This window comes from Pantherophis guttatus, chromosome 5 (assembly GCF_059756535.1).
Source record: "Pantherophis guttatus breed Tessera chromosome 5, ASM5975653v1, whole genome shotgun sequence".
Classification (NCBI taxonomy): domain Eukaryota; kingdom Metazoa; phylum Chordata; class Lepidosauria; order Squamata; family Colubridae; genus Pantherophis; species Pantherophis guttatus.
In genome coordinates this window covers 61,506,733-61,524,147 of record NC_142067.1, presented here as the reverse complement: position 1 = coordinate 61,524,147, position 17,415 = coordinate 61,506,733, and the positions used below count along the sequence as shown (strand labels likewise).

The 17,415-nt window shown below is 43.6% G+C and overlaps 1 protein-coding gene and 1 long non-coding RNA gene across 11 annotated transcripts in view; both read right to left on the bottom strand.

Moving 5' to 3' along the window:
• BCOR (BCL6 corepressor) overlaps nt 1-15,826 on the bottom strand; it is an 85,284-nt gene extending 69,458 nt beyond the window's left edge. For 3 of the 9 annotated variants that reach the window (XM_034423828.2, XM_034423827.2, XM_087895216.1), the window contains exon 1: nt 13,960-15,209. The gene's annotated coding sequence lies outside the window, so the exon portion shown is untranslated. Of the gene's footprint in view, nt 1-13,959; nt 15,211-15,509 lie in introns of those variants that run through there. The other 6 variants (XM_034423829.2, XM_087895218.1, XM_087895217.1 and 3 more) reach the window with 5 other exon arrangements.
• Nucleotides 15,827-16,555: 729 nt separating this feature from the next.
• The window catches only part of LOC148113409 (uncharacterized), a 68,939-nt gene continuing 68,079 nt past the window's right edge, over nt 16,556-17,415 (bottom strand). For both annotated transcript variants that reach the window (XR_015734490.1, XR_015734489.1), the window contains exon 2: nt 16,556-16,748. This is a non-coding gene — a long non-coding RNA (uncharacterized LOC148113409). The remainder of the gene's footprint in view (nt 16,749-17,415) is intronic.

Genomic DNA, 17,415 nt, shown 5'->3' with positions numbered 1-17,415 from the left:
GTTTTACTGCTTTAATGTGTTTCCAAATTTAACAATCCCTGGTTCAACAGAATTTCAGCCTTGGGCTCACTGAAAACACTAAGGAAACTGAGATTTGAAAAACAAAGCTTTGCCAGTTACTTAAGCACTTTTAAGCTCCTACCTTTAGTTTTTCATTGCAACTATAGATTCTGAATTTCAGGGGAGCTTAATCACCCAATTGTGACTTTCAAATTAGCCATTTACTCTTAATGTTTCAAATTCTTATTTTTAAAAATATATTTCACTGAAAACTTGTATATTTTTGAAACACACTGTCTCCCTCTTTCTCTACCAAACACATTTCATTACATTTTTTTTGTACTATTTTCCCTTCCAGCTTTCTAAACATGAGATAGTCTGGTTTGAAAGTAAGTCCTGAGTTTATTGAGGTATTTCCAAGTATGGACACAGACAATTGTAGACAAGCTTCTAATGTAAATTACAAAAAAAGAAAAAACTAGAGTAAATTGTACTTAGTTTGATTTACAAGGTTATCAACTCATCTTTACATTTGCACAAGGCACTTGTGGTTAACTAAATGTAAGCTGGTTTTCTGGCAACACTGAGTTAACACATGTCAGCCAAGCTGATACACAGCACATTACCCTACAGTGTAATGTAGTTTGTGATCCAGTGTTACCGTGCAAATACAGCCACTATTCCTGCCAAAGATTAGAAAGAATTTCAAACATCTAAGGAAATGTCAGTTTATTAAACAGCAGTATCAGGGAAAGAAAGATGAAAATGTATTTTTTAAAATAATTTGTCCTAATCAGGAATATAAAACTAACAATTCAACTCCAAATCAAAATGCATATAAGACAAGCAAGAACAGTTACTCAGAAGCAAATGTCTAAAAACATAAAAGTAATCCAGCATATACGGGTGCACGGGGTGCACTACATGTGTTGCAAATCAGGGGCGGGGGAGTGCAATTCAATGTATTTTTACTGGGAAGTCTTCCTGAAGTAAATGAGTTGTCTTCAGTTCACTGACTTAGAACTTTATATAGCAAAAATGCAAAAGAAGAAATTAGGATAAATATTATGGAGTATATGATCTAATCTACACATTGTGCTCAATCATGGTTTGCTTATCTCTGATGTGTTTGATCAAGAATTAACATAGCATTGTATTGGCTTATCATTTGCAAAACCAAATGGGCTCATAAAAAATGATAAGCCAAAATTGAACTCCATTGTGGTTTAGCATATTATATGAACCTAGCCTAAATAAATTCACCATGGAAGATATTTAATAAATGTCCATCTGGATTTTGGACAGAAGAGAGAGAGGTAAATTACTGAGATGTTATCACACTAAGCATTATTTTAGTTTTATTTTGTGTTGGTTTTTAATGTTATTATTTGTGTCATTTTATAGCTATACAATTTCATGTTTATACTTATATTAAAATGGACCATCTTTGATGAAGAAGTGTAACCAAAAGAGTTTACATTAAAATGAAATGCTTCAGCTGCTTTAGCAAGTTCATCCCATTCCACAAGCTCTTATGTGGATCTAGGTGTATTTCTTACCAGAAACTGGAAAGAGATTTCTAATCTAATACAATTGTAAAGGATTATGCAATCCAAAGAATATAACTTTGTTATTAACTTCATAAAGGACCTTGTTACAATAATTATAAAAATGCATTCATTGCATTGACCCTGATCCCTTGAAATTGTATTAAATTAGAAATCTCTTCCAAATTTTTGGTAAGATGCTATACCAACTTAGGACAGTCAGACAAGACTTGCTGAAGAAAATGTATTGTTGGTGACAGGCTGGCATAATTTGTGCAATCAGAAGTCCTATCCTGTCAAGCATTTCTTTTAACATTTATTAAGTGAATAAAAATAATCAGGTATAAAGATTATATGCTATTTGACGAACTTACACACCAATGACTCTCTAAATAAACTTAACAATCATCAGATAAAAATATAACTATTTTGTAGGATTAATAGTTGGTGAAATCTTACCTAGGATTAAACAGATGAAAATAGTATGAGATGGGGCTATTTAAAATATTCATACTTTATATGAAGCCCAGGATAAATAATGCTGTAACCATCTACCCTAGCTATCACGCTATAGTTAAATTCTAATAATCAGTGAAGACAACCTGAGGAACCTGTCTAATGTGCATGAATAAGGAATTTTGTTTGCCATTTTGTTAAATATGAATCAATAACCTTTACAAATAAATGCAAAACACTTAGAATAAAAATCATAATTGCATATAATGAAGTCAATCTGACAATCAACCAGAAAAGAGATATTAGCATTATAGCAGACAATTCAGTGATAAAGCTAAGTCAGCCAGTGTGCAAAATAACTTTGACTTCATGTATGCAATTTGTGATTTCGCTTTATTTGGAAAATGATATACAAGTATGATCACGTCAGGATATGGGTACTATCTAAACTGGCTAACACAATGTGTACATGTGGAACAATACCATTCTATGGAGCTTCACTCCTGGTGTTACCAATTGATCCACTTTCCTACCATTCATATGTACAGCATCATTCTCACAAGAAGCCTCCATTAATACAGTTGTATTTACAGAAGTCTCAATTGCATAGGATTTTAATTGTGTGAAAACCATTACTCTGAAATGTGTAAAGTTTTTTGCCATATATCATAAGACATGTAGTTAATGTGTGGAAGCAACTTGTTTAAATTGCTTTTTAAAAGATTCTACTAAACACCAGATGCTTGAGAAGCTGGAAGCACTAAAAATCTCTTTCTATATTTTTTTCAGGGCAACAATCTGTTGATTTCCAGAAAAAAGAACATTGTATGAAATTTGAGTCCCGAGTCTCCACATCAGGAATTAAGCTATAATCTTGATACAAGTAGTGTATATAATATCTCATTTTTGTACTGATGTAGAATGTTCAAATTCTAATTGTCTCCAGATTTTTTGTTCTTGCAATGTGAAGAAAAACACTACAGATAGTCTTCAACTTACAACAGTTCATTTAGTGGCAGTTCAAAGGCACTGAAAAAAATGACTTATGGCCATTTTTCACACTTACAACCATTGTAGCATCTCCATGGTCACATAATCAATATTCAGATGCTAGGCAACTGACTCATATTTATGACTGCTGCAGTGGCCTGGGGCCATGTGATCACCTTTTGTGATATGCTGACAAGCAAAGTCAATGGGGAAGCCAGATTTACTTAACAACCATGTTACTAATTTAACAACTGCAGTAATTCACTTAACTGTGGCAAGAAAGATTGTAAAATGAGACAAAATTAACTTAACAACTGTCTCATCTAGCAAGAGAAATTTTGGGCTCAATTATGGTCGTAAGTCAAGGACTACCTGTAGTTCCATAAATCTATATCATATACTTTCAATAACTTCAGTGTTACCTATTCAGATTATTATAAGTGATGTTTTTAAAAAAAACACATTTCTTAGAATGAGGCTGTTCTTCCTAACAGTCTCCTAGAATTTTAATTGAATTTACTTCTAAGGAAGCAAACATTAGGTTGCAGGTACAGCTTATTTCCAGAAAAGCATGTTTCTCTCTAGACCAGTGATGGTGAACCTTTTAGGCATTGAGTGGCCAAACTGCATGCATGCCCAAACTGAAAGATGTGCATGAATGCGCACATGCATGACCATGCGCATGTACAGACATGCACCAAGATGCACGCATGCGCAGCAGAGACCCAAAGACCAGCTAGCCAGCAGGAGGTGGGGAATCCCAACACCAGCAGCGTGGCAAGATGTTAGATCTTTTTCTTTCGTGAGCTTGTTTTGTCGTTTGCACGGAAACAGAAGCTCATGAAAGAAACGCCATAGAGATCTGACCTGGAGTCACGTGTGCCAGTAGAGAGGGCTCTGCATGCCACCTCCGGCACACGTGCCATAGGTTCGCCATTACAGCTCTAGACTATCTCATTACAGGAGGTACTCGACTTACAGATGTATATGAATATGTCTATTATGGTTCTAAATAATGGTTATTAAGGGAGGCACCCATGTGATTGCTTAATGATCACAATCTATGCTTTCCCCATTGTGGTTAAAAGACATTGCAGGTCATTAAGCAGAGCACGGAGTGTCTCTGGGTGAGGAAGGCCTTGGGAGCCCTGGGGCAGAAAATCTAAGGAAAAGGTAAGTGACCAAGCCATGATGGGTGATAGGGAGGAGGGTATGGAACCCAGCAGGGTGGAAAGCAGACCCAAGGCCTGGAGGGACCCAGTGGAGCAGGAGCAGGGTTGGGAGAGGGGGGGGCACTGCTGTGTCCCTGCAGTCAGTCATAATGGTGGGAAGCAGGGGTGATATTCACTTACCTTCGCTACCGGTTCACAAATGTGAGTGTGTGTGCCTCCTCCACGCATGCACAGAGGGTCAAAAATGGGACATGATGACGTCCGAGCGGGTGGATGGAGCCTCCTGCTGCCGGTACTACCAGATCGCGCAATCTGGATAGAGCTGGCTGAATTTCACCATTGGTGGGCAGATTGCCAAATGTTCAGATTTTGTTTTGTGATTACAGGGATGCTACAGCAGGAGTAACTTTGGACAGGGGTTGTAAGTCATTTTCCTCAACACCATTATAATTAACAATGGTCATTGATGAACTGTCGTAAGTCAAGAACTACCTATATACAATATATTTAATAAAACAGTGTAGTCTAATGCAGCAGTCCCCCACCTTTCCAGCTTGGCATCCTGGAGGGGAGGGAGACAGGATGTTTTGTGTGAGTGGCAGGCGTGCACAAGCGCATGCAGCTCCATGTACACAAACAGTGGGTGCACGTACATGCTCACACAAATGGAGCTGTGTGCATGAGTATTGAGTGTCTGCCACTTGTGCAAGTGGAGCTATGCATGCACACACATGCTAACCTACCAGTTGTGCGGTCCAGTTCTGAACAGTGGACCATGGCCCAGGGGTTGGGGACATCTTGTTTAATGAAAAGCACAACTTTTTTTTCACTTTCAAGAACTTCTAAAAACTATATCTGAATCTCTTCAATTGCAATTTTATTTCTCTGTGAGAAATTGATTTTATTCATAATCACTGGAGCTGTGCCCTAGTTAAACATCTGTTTCTTTTGAAATAAATGTAGATAGGTACTGCTTTGCTGAAATGCTGCAGTCTGATGGTTTCTTATTGGTGCAGTTAAACCCACAGTATAACTACAGGTATAACTGCACCAGTGAAATATATATATAAAACCAGTAAACCAGTCTTACACACACATATATAACTTTAGCTAACACAGAATCTTTGTGATAGCTATATAACTTCAAAATAACAAAATATTTTCAAATGACAAGGTTATAACTACAAAAATCATGGTACTGGTACTAAATCAACATATTAGACTTGAACAGAAGCTTCTAACTTTATTTCGAAGAAATGTGTTTTATGATCTAGTGCTGCATGTAAAATGCTAGCCCCTTCTCTATCTTTGATGGAGAAGAGATTCTGTACCATCCTGGAAAACATTTACTCAAAAGCCAGTCATTTTGTATTCACTCATGTTTGTTCAAACAGTTCTGCATAGGATGATAGCCTTAGCTGGGCAATTAGACACAAAGGGCGCAATCCTGGGCACAGTTTGTTGAGAGGAAATATCATTATAGCATAGGAGCTAATTTTCATAATATGTTTCAGTAGAAACATTTGCAAGCAGAGGCTTCTAATACAGAGAGTGGACTCTCTTGCAGGAGATTACTTTGCATGACTTTTAAACAGGTGCAAGAAACAGGTTAGGAGAAAATGAGTTTCTTTCTCTGAATTTTTCTGGCCACTATTAAATTAGATAAATTTAAAATGTGCAGAAGGTTTTCTTCTGAGGAAATGTGGTATGGTGCAAAACCATAACCCTCCCCAAATGGTCTTCTAACTTTACTCAGTTCTCTGTACTAGTTTCCAGGACTGCTGATGCTGCCAGAATCTGTGTTTTTCTTTTTTTTAATTCCCTTATTAAATTAAAGCCCAGCATTTATCTTCTGGAAACCAGAACATTTTAGCATTTCTTTTCAATTAATACAGAGTCACACACACTGGACAGTGATTATGGAATCACTATAGATTTCTAGTCTTTGTAGAGCTGTGCAAGATAATGTTCAAGGCAATGGGAGAGTCACCCACCACCTCCAAGTTTTATAGTTCTGAAAACTGAAGACCAGCAGATTGAGCTAACGAGTCTTTTAACATTTGTACCTCAACATTAAATCTAGTTTAATTTAGCTTGCAGTATTTAATTTTAGCAGATTTCCCTCTTTTTGGCATGCAAATCAATATGGCAATTACTATCTAAAAGCTTACCAAGCCCCAGGTCAATGTAAATTGATCATTGTCCATCTTCTACAAAATAATATCAGGAGCTTGTGGTGCACAGTAAAATTATGCTCAAAGCTGTCTTGCATATCACAAAATTATATTTCATGCTGTTGAAGGATCATCTTCTTTGCAACCTTTTCCTAGCACATTGCATCACATTGGATATAATGGACAAAACATTATGTATTTATTTTGGTATACTGTAAGCATACAGATCAAGAAATAAAATATTCAATACTTTATACATTTAAGGCAAAAAATGTTCTATATAAGTTTCTCTGTGATTATAATTTTATAATTTTTTTTAAAGGAAGGAAAGTTAAACAAAATGCTTTGGGTACCAAGCTAATACATGCAGGGGAGGGGACTTCTTCAAGACAATGTAATTTTTAGAGTGCGGAGTGAATGCCATCTACAAACTGGTGGCCTCTTTTCTTTCTGCTGGTAAATCAGCTCATCCATTAAGACAGGCACTGAACATGCCAGAGGAACCCGTGTGAAACATTTATTAACTTCTGCCTAGAAAGATCCCTTCCATAGCTTGCTAAAGGTTCAGGACTAAGGCCTTGTTTGGTGGAAGGACAGGAGGATTAAATTAAGTCAGCACTGAGGAAATCCCCCCCCCCATCTGCAAATGAGGCCTCTGCTCCATACTCCAAGATAGAGAGGATCCTTGCATCCGATCCCCCCAGCCAGCCATTGATACAGCAAAAGGATGTTAATCAGGCTCTCAGGAAGGAATCTGCTTGATCTATTTTAAGTGGTTAGATTGCTGAAGCGGGTGGGTTGGGAAGAAAAATGCCCATTCTTTTTTCCTTTCCCTATGCACATCAAGTACTGAAGGTGAATGTGTGCACTGCTATTGTGTAGCCTGTCTGGAAAGAAAGACAGAAAGTGAAGTGGCTTAGGCTGGAGATACATAGCTGCCGTATAAATTAAATTAGAGTAGCAGTTCCTGCAGGATTGCTGTGCATAAAACTAATCCAGAAAATCCCCACAACCTAGCATCTAAAATAAAGAAATTAATGACCAACTAGGTCCCATCTTCCTTAGGAACAGTGTAGGTGGTCTTGGGCAAACTGCTTAACACAATCAATTCTCACAGAATTTTTTAAAATGTTCCTGAAATCAGCTCTTAACAAAGAGGGTCCTTTTTTGAGTGCATAACCCTATAGGGCACACTCACACTGGATTTATACATTGGACTAAATTGGAGTATTTGCTCAGACTGAAGAAGCTACTTAGATAACCAGCTAAATGTTTTGAATCAATAAGAGATGTTTGAACCAACAAGAAGTCCAGTTGCCATGGCTCAACTTTCAGACAACTCTACCTGGATAACTGAGAATCTTCATCAACATATTGGACTAAAATTAATCATGCCATGCTTTCAGAAATAAACACAATTGACTGCCATTCCATAATTTTAAGATACAACACCCAGTCGGATACTAAAAGCAGCTTGCATAAGTGAATCCCTAGAAACAATCCACAAGTCATCTGTAAGTAAGCTTCATTAAACTCAGTGATATTATGATCATGTTTACACAGTATGTTAAGCTATAAAATAGTAGCTTGGTGTGTTATAGCAACTCAGTTACTGGATTTGTAAACCATGGTTTATGACTAGCATTGCAACCAACCCAGCCAGTTGTAATTTATTCAATAAACCAAGGTTAAGCATGGCTTAGCAGCAGTATGAGCTCAATCTATAGGCTCAAATTATAAAGCCCAGAGTGCCTCCCCCCAAAAAATCAGCTGAAATGTGTGTTAATGTCCTATCAATTTTGCCACTGTTGCAATGTAAAGGAAGGAACTCCATCAAAGGAATAAGTTTATGGTCTTTCCTTCCTTTTATACCAGTTAATAAACCTGAGTACAACTTAAAAGCTTAGAAACCCTGGCCAGAACAGAAAGAATCAATGAATGTTTGGTTAGATGACATAATGCACCACTTGTGTGTGTGTGGGGGGGGGAGTTCCTGTGTTTTTTACTTCATACCCACACCCTTTTACTTCAGCATTGAGGTGTGCGCTTTAGGACTGATAAGCAATCTTACAAGACAAATTCATTTATTTGTCACCTTCATACTCCACCCTTCCTCTAAGCTCAGGCAGAGCATAACACTGTTCTAATTTGTGCTCTTTGCAGACAACTTTCCTGAAGTAGGTTAGAACACCCTTTTCCAAACTACTTGTGCTGGACTGAGAGATTAATTCTCTGTGAGAATAATTCAACCAGAAATTCTGAAAGAGGAGAATCAACTATCTTGTTCAACATATATTTGTAGAAGAATTTGTTCTGTTTGATTTTAATGACTGACACAAAAACATAGAAATTGATAGGTACTATCTCTCAAATAATAGTATTAAAATGGTTTTTGTCCACATTTTCTGAAATAGATAATCCCTTCAAAAATTATGAGTTCTAATTCTTCCATAGACATGAAGGGCCAGTCATACTCTGCCAACCTAAGGGATGATGTTGTGAGGAAAATAGGAAGAGGAAGAAGTATTATGTTTGCTACTTTGAGTTATTCATAAAAAATTAATAAAGGTGCAATTAAAAATCTTTTAAAAATCACCCCTGCATCATAATGGTCAGGGTTTCTTTTCAACCCTTCTGCTTTGGAATAGGAAGAGGGAATAGGGCCTAGGAAGCCTGCAGTAATGTCAACAGTGCAGGGGTGAAATCCAGCAGGTTCTAAGAGGTTCTGGAGAACCGATAGCGGAAATTTTGAGTAGTTCAGAGAACCAACAAATACCACCTCTGGCTGGCCCCAGAATGGGGTGGGAATGGAAATTTTGCAATAGCCTTCCCCCAGCAGGGGAGAGAATGGAGATTTTGCAGTATCCTTCCCCTGGAGTGGGGTGAGAATGGAATGCAATATCCTTCCCCTGCCATGCCCACCAAGCCCACAGAACCGGTAGGGAAAAATTTTGGATTTCACCCCTGCAACAGTGGGTTTTACATCAGAAGCAGAAAGGAATGGGGGCAGGGAAGAGCTATTTTAAGCACAATAAAGTCACTGAATGCTGGTAGTTAGCAAGAGTCTGCTTAAGTGGCCACATTTCTCTAGAGTCAAAGGCATGTCAAGCGCTATACAAATGCAAAGAACCATGATTGAAGGAAAGGGACCAATCGAACAGCCCGAAGTAGCAGGGAGCTAACAGAACACAACTTCCAGATGCTCCCAACTCTTGAAATCGGTGGTACTCATGGCAGTCGTTGCCATTTAACTTTGGATGGCTGCCCCCCAAATGCTAGTATTTTATTCCCGCGCCTCAGAGCTAGAAGAATCTTCCTTGACGTCTCTGCATCGACACCCATTAATTTCCATAAGGGCGCTTAACCTCGGCTTCAGTGCGAGTTTGGGGAATGAAGACACAGGCCTGAGGTTCCATTAATTGATCGGATTCTTTCTCGTGCACCCGCCACTCCCGCCTTTCTCATAGGTGTATATATTTAGCTAGCAGACACCCAGAGGATTTTGAAAAGACTCCCGAGTTCCCTCCTCCCACCTCCCTGCAGCAAACACGTTCAAGAACTGTTTGCAGCAGGGGAGCAACCGAGACTCTCATCTGTTTGGTTGATTACAGCCGTAAAACAGAAGACGTGTAATTTCAGTTCTCGCTCCAGATCTTGGGCTTGATTTCCAGGGCCCACTTATTCGGGGGAGGGGGAAGAGGCGCTGTAAGCTTTATTTGTCCTCGTCCCTATTAGCTATGCAGCCAATCTATCATTTCCGGCGGTGCTTCCATCTAATTACCGATGTATTTAGATGTGACGTGCAAAGAACTGCCGAGCTGCCTGCTTGGCTCTGCGTGGACTCCTCATCGGGAACCTTTCCAGAGAGGGCTGGAGCGCCGGGAGTCTGAGCTCCAGACAAAGAGAGAGAAAAAAAAGCTGATCCGCGCTGCAGGGCAAATCCAAAGCAAATCAGCTTTCCCTGGGGCTGAGAAAGGGTCTGCGACCCGAGGCAGGGCGGGGGGGGGGGACAGTTCATCGGAAAGGATGAGCGTTTGTATTCCTCCGAGAGTGGCTTGGCGTTCCTCGTTCTCCCTTCCTCGATCTCAGAAAATAAAGCATAAATCGAGGCGTGCTCGCAAAGTCAGAACCTCTGTTTACCCTCTGAGTCTGCAGGCAAGTATAAAGCGCCTCAAGGCAGCGGAGGGTGAGTTTATGCCTGGGTTGGTCCGTTTGTATGAAACAAATATAAAGAAGCCAGCCAACCCAGCAGCAGTGTGAAACAAAGTCAGTCCTGACCGACGCGTTTCCCTACTTTCCAAACCCCACCCACCACCGCCGTTGAAGAAGGAAACTGGATTCTGCTCCGAAGGTTGTTTGCCGAGAGATCTTTGCCCGGAGAGCTATCTGGCTGAGCTTTGTCCTTTTATGTCAGACACGCGCGCGCGCGCACGCACACGCATACATACACACAGACACACTCTCCATCCTGGGGAAAAGTGATCTGTCGTTCTCCAGTTTGATGCTCCCTCCTCCACGTCTGGCTTGTCTAGTGCTCCTTGGTATTTGTCTGGCTCGGTACCACCAGGACATGGGGTTAAGCGAGCTCAGCGGAGTTCCCAAACAAGAGGAAACTTTTGGGAACGGAAGGCTCTGGCACTCGCCTTGAAAAGGAGGTGGGAAAATGATATTCACGAGGCATTTAGATAACAAGGGTGGGCAACTTAAGAGTTCACTCTGATCTGCCCTAAAAAAGCACATGATCATAGCCACTGACTAACCTGGTCTATTCCTTTAACGCACAAAAATCGAGTTAAGGCCTTGACCCGTGAAGGGTTAACACCACCATTCTCAATAATAATAACGTGCTGACCTTTTCCTCTTGGTCTCCCCCACACTCCCTTTTCAGGCTCCGGTTCTTTCGCTCGGAAGGAGCCTGAACGGCTGTCTAGACCGATCTATCATAGGCGGCCGAAACAATACCGGGGAAAAGCCTCTCTTTTTTCCCTCTCAATTGTTCTACCCCACCTTCGAGAAAGGGAGAAGGATAAAGAAATTGTCTGCCCTACTAGCCCCAAAGACTATTCAAAATGCTTAGAAAATGTCCACCTTCGTGCCAGACAAATGGGATATTGCCTGCTATTTTTAACAGTCGCCAGAGATGTACCACTCCTTTCTGTTCCTATTCTGTAACCGAACGAAGGTTGGGCTCATTCAAATATAATAAATCAAATGAGTGGAGTGGGGGTAAGAATGGATTAGAATCTAGGCCTTCCAGGCATTCCCAAATTTAAGGGGCTTAGCCCACAGATTCAGTTTCTTGGGATCACCATCCCTATTTCGAAACAAGGTAGTTTGCACGATGTGAACTAGATGGCAAATTCTGCCATGGGTGGGGAACATACAGTGGCTTGCACCACTCTTTGTCAAGGATACTATGGAGAAACGCACAACTACTAATTCTGATAACTCTCCTGAGTTTAAGACAGCTCGAGAGTGAGTGGGGGAGGGAAAAGATTAACCCTCTTCTTTACAGCCCTCCTAAAATCAAGTAAGGGGTTTGTTCCCTTGTTCGCAGGAAAACAAACCGACCACCATCCACGGAAACACATACATGACTTGTAAAAGTGGGTTGAAGGAGAGACCTAAGAATAAGCATAATTCTCCTGGTTCTCTAGAGCAGTTCCACTGCTTTGCTATAATAAGGGAAATGGTTTGAAAATTGTTATCCCTATCTTGAGGGCATCGCACCAACAGGACAAGCCTGTTGGTGCGACTATAGTATTTCCAAAACAAAGTTGATATAGACAGCGAGCGAACAAATAGTGGTTAGAAATGGGACTTAACAGCATGAAAATAGGCGCATGAGGGAAAGAAGGACCCATTTGCCAAGGATGAATGCCTAATGCAGCTGGTTTTGACCTGTAGGCTCTTTCCCCAATGCCCCAGAGAGAGGCTGTAAGGGCGTTTGGCGTCTTATCACGTAAGGGGGGGGGGAATGAAATCCCGCTTATCTTGGTCGGCAGATAGACTTCGAGGGGCCCAGCTCAGGGATCCCTTTGCCCTGGGCCTCCTTCACAAGGAGCCTCGAGCAGGCAAAAGTTCAGAAAACCTTGACAAAGCTGGACTCGGCACAGGTCGTCCTTCCGTCAGCGTCCTTTTCAGAGAAAGGAAACACAAAGCCACAGGCTTCCTCGGAACAGACGGAAACCCCAGAGGGAGGATCGTTAGAATAATGCGGAAACAGGCTCCTGGGCGATCGCCATTAAAATAAAACGCAAATTTTGCCAAAATCCTTCTGCGCGGGTAAGACACTCCTCTCGACCCAGCCCTCTTTCCGGAGCCGCCGACGTACCTCGCTCTTGTGAGTTTGAGATATAGCCAGCATGCCAGCACGGAAGGTAAGCGAAGCGTCACAAGCGAAAGATCGCCCCCGAAGCAGCTGGGCGAGACAAAAAGGAGCTACGTGCCTCAGACACGGTGCTCTGGCATCCCTGGAGTCGATGGGGAAGCGGGGAGCGGGCACCTTTCTCTGCCCCGGGGACTACCAGACAACTTTTTAAGCTACCCGTAGCTATATGGAAGATGCGACGGACCCGCGAGATTACCAACTGTTATATTGGGCCCCACGCTCTTCACACACATTCTTGGAACCGGAATACTATCACTGGAATATCCCCTGCCCACCCCGCCAAATCGAGTCTCCAGTGGCCTCAAAAACCACCGGTGAAAAAACCAGTCACTGCCCCCACAGGCTTTCTCAAAGAGTCCCTAGGAAAACAAGCAGACCCACTGAGATACAGAAGTCTTTTTCCTCAGCCACACGTCACTATTCAGTTCCCGGCACTCATCTTTTTTAGTCCGCTGCTCAGCGATCCATAAGGACGAACCAAAGAGCCTTTCCAGCAATACTTCCCGGGGCCCTGAGCTTCCTCGATCGAGCTCTGAGCGTTTTTCCCTTCCACCCACTTTCCCCTTTCCCCCTGGGAGCCGAAAAGTGGCGGCTGCCAGAGGTGGGGCTTTTACAGGCCTTTCCAAATCGGAGAGATAAAAGAGAATGAGACGCCGTAAGCTCTCCCTCCCTGCCCCCACTTTCCTGCTGGAGCAGACAGACCGCGAGCGGCAGCTTTTCTTTTCTCGTCTCTCCATCGCCCCCCCCCCCCACACACACACTGCTTCACAGCCCAACTGCTACCAAACTTCTAGCCAGCCCGCACGACACAATCGTCCCCGGAGTACCCCACCCGCAATTCTCAGCCAGGGAACATCTAGGCTGCGACCGCTGGATTTGCTAATCTCTCTGTCTTCTCTATTCCGCTTTCCTCCTGGGATTCCGGATTCTTTTAAGTTGAAATAAATTCTGGCAACAATCCCAGCCCTAGAAAGGCAGGCTTCAAGCAAGGCGCGCGCTGTCTTTTTATTTCTTTCTTTCTCATGCGCACCTTCACACGCATCCCAGCCACACCTGGTGTGGAAGGAAAAGAACGCCTAGCCTCGCTCTTACTTTAGCACAAGCCGAGAAGTCTAAGCGAGGAGACAGACAGATTCTTCGGACGAGTCAGGCTTGGGGTCCCTCAGGTGGCTGGCCCGCCGCGGCGCTTCCGCGAAACGCGAGGAGCATTTGATGCGAAGATCACTGACCTTAGTCTCCGCTCCAGAGACGCTGCCGGGGACACCGAGTCCAGCGCTGCCGTCGCCTGTCCCTTTTCGAGTGAGCCGCGTCCGTTTTCTAGGTGAGCGAGAAAAGTTTGACGACCTCGGAAGCGAGAGGCCGGAGTTGCCCCAGAGACTGACAAACTGACCCCGGCTCAACTAGCCAGAGGCAGGTGGGGCCGAGTGGGCGGAGAGAGGCCGAATGCCAGCGTTTCCCTCGGCTGAGTTCAACAGCCCGCCGGGCTCCCTCCGATTGCTCTTCGGCTCCGCTTTAGTAACGCCATGTTGCTGCTGTGGCTTCTCGGGACTGATCTTGGCGGCGCCTACAGGCTCCTTTCCCCCTCCCTTCGGAGAGCCCGTGTCCTGGCGGCGGCTGTGAGTGTGCGTGTGTGTGGTTGGGTTGGCTCTGGGGATTTAATCCACCGGGAAAGCCGTTCTTCCTCACCTTGCCGCTGGGAGAGCGGGCTCCGTCTGCTGCACGGTCCCCCCCCCCGCACGGCCTCCTCCTCCTCCCCGCCCCCTTCTCTCTCTCCTCCCCCCGCGGGTGTAGCACTCAGGGAGCCGCTTCCAGCAGAAGCAGAGGCAATGCCGCCGCCGTGTTCTCCCAGCGAATCTCTCTCCCCTCACTCACGAGTGCCTCGCTTTTTTCTTGTTCCAAGGCTCTTCGCTTTCTCCTCTTAATTGATTCCTCCTCCACTTTCCCTCCCACCGTTCTGTTTCCTGGCTTTTCGTTGTTTCTCTCTTGGCTGATCTGGTCTCAACAAGCCCCCCTTTCCACACGCCCTGCCTGCTTCTTCGCCTGAGGGCGTCCTGAGGAGACTCCGCTCCCCTTTTGACCAAGAGAGGTTGAAAAGGAAAGTCTCCCGCCCCCTTCCAGACTCCCTGCTCGGCTCGGCTCGCTACCCAGAAGGCCAGTGGAGAGCTGCAATTACCATAAAGCTCCTCTCCCTCCGCTTAGCCAAGCTGTCAAAGCCCCAGCAGCAGGCGCAGCCAGACACCAGCGCTAGACCGCCGCGCTCGCCGCCCGGGCTGCTTTGCCTTTTCGCCCCAGCAGTGCAAGCCGCTTTTTGCCTCAGGATGCGTCCCCCGCCTTCTCACAGCACCTTTCTGTGCCGCTCGCAGCTGTCCCTCGGCCTTCATGACGGCGAGGAAAAAGTGCCCATGCCGCGGAAGTCATCCTTGTTCTCCTTGTTAAGGGAGAACCATTCCCCCCCCCACTCCAGGTGAGACCATTCTCTGGCCGCCACGTTTTTCCTTCTGCTCTCACATCCCCGAGAGCCCCAGAAGGACTGTTTCTTTGTCTCCCCCTCCCCTCCCACGCGCTCTATTGTCACGCACAGTGTACCCCTTTCCCATATGCCCCCCTTGCACTTTCCATCTTCTTTGACCAGCGCGCTCCCCTCCCCCCACGGAAATGCCTCTCAGGGCCTCCTTTTTTTAAGAGTACGGCGTGTGCTCTGCCTTCCTTCCAACCTATACTTAAGTCTCCCTCAAACGAACCGTTTTCCATTATCTCGCTTCTCCAGAAGCATACAAACCGTCGTTCTCCTCGAGCGTCTCCCTCCTCCCGTGTTTTGTTAATCGGCTCTGCACCCACAGCTCTTCATTTGGCTCGTCTTCCCTATTCGCTATTTTTGTCCCATCGTGGGATGCTCTGCCTTTCCGCCCCCGCCCCGTTGCCCCGAGCCTTTCTGTTGTAATGAGAAACATTCGTTTTTCAGCAGCTACTTTCCGGAATAACAAACGGCTTCCCTTCGTTTGATTTCTGAAAGGCAATGCTCTGTAGTCAGAGACCGTAGTCTCTGAAATTTTCAAACACGTTTCTATGTGACTTGGAAATCGCGGGGAGCACTTCGCAGGCCGGCTTCCCTCAGATCGCTGGGACGCTGGTCCTTTGGCGTATCGGCTGCGAGAGTGGTATTTTTGACTTAGTAGGTCAGCTGGTGGATGTCGGGTTTGCGACGCCCATCTTGACTGATACTCGCTTATTCGGTTCTTCCGCTCGCGACTAGTGGTTCTTTACTGCATTCAGCGGTGGCTGGAATTCACAAGACGCAATCTACAGGAAATAACTGTACCTCAAGAAGTGGGGGGTGCGCGCGCATTCCATGGCAATTTATCACAGGAGTAGGGTAGTACCGGTCCCCATTACAGAGATTTATCTATCGTGTCAACCAACCAGTGCTTGGCCGATACGTTAGCAGTGAAGACAGGCTTCATTTCATTACAGGCTTTATGTCGCGACAACTATGGCTGGATGATGAGATACATCTCTAGTGAAAAAAGGCACAAGTAGGAATTGTTAAGTATGTCAGCAGTCTATATGTATATGCTTTGGAACAAGCCGCACTGAGCATGATGGGTCTGGCTTTGTAAGAAACTTGAGCAGTAATTGTGCAGTCGTCTCTGATTCTTACTTCCGATCCTTGCTCGAAAAACTTCCAACTGTGTAAAAGAACTGTAGATCTAAACATGCTTTTCAGGAAGTCTGTTATATTCCGTTGGGACCTGCTTCTAATTGAACAGGTCTTGTTAATGACCATGAAAAGTAGCAAGTTCGGAAAGGGACCATAAAGCAGCCCGGTGAAAATGAATGAAATTTTATTATCATCCACTGGAGTGGTAATTATATCCCCACCCCCTTTCACCCCAGTCTTTAAAAGCGGGTATAAGCTGTTTACATCAAGACCAAAAAAAAAATAGAGAAAAGAAGATCCAATACACAGAACTCCAGAAAAACTATGATCTGCCTGTTTGTCATCAAGAAGTCCAGGAATCTGTGGGGGAAAAGAAAGCACGTTTAAACCTGAATCCTAGCTACATTTTCCTAGTCTAATATGTGGCTTACTCAATATGCCAGAACACTTCTGAAGTTCCCTTTTCTAATCATGCACATCTCTTATGTTTAAAGGGAAATAAATAGGAGTTCCTTTGAACAACTTTCTGGTCTGAAAACATTTTATATAGTTCCTGCTTTTGGCTTGCATCTTTATACGTAGAAAAGAAGAAAGAGGTGGGCCTACCTCTTTTTTTTCCTCTCAAAGTAGGAGGGAAAATTACCTACATTTGAAACCTGAAACCTTGGGTGTACACACAAGCTCTTCAGCTTTCTAAACAGCTGATAGAAACAACAAAAAGACACCGATTTCCTAAGCAGTCGAATAAATGCTCTTAAGGGGGAAGGGAACAAGTTTTAAATGAAATGTCTCTCCTGCATTGGAAATGCTTTGGAAAGATTTTCCTCAGAAGGGCCTGAAAGGAGAACTTAAATCCGTTTGGGGCGGATTCAGTCTTGTTTTCTGTTCATGAGTTTATAGGTCTGAAGACATTGCACTTATTCCACCTCCTCCCATAAGTAACACAAGGACTCAACCTATTATACTGTAATTCTGTTTATAAAACATACATTTTATAACTAATGTAGACATTAAAATTTATTGGCTG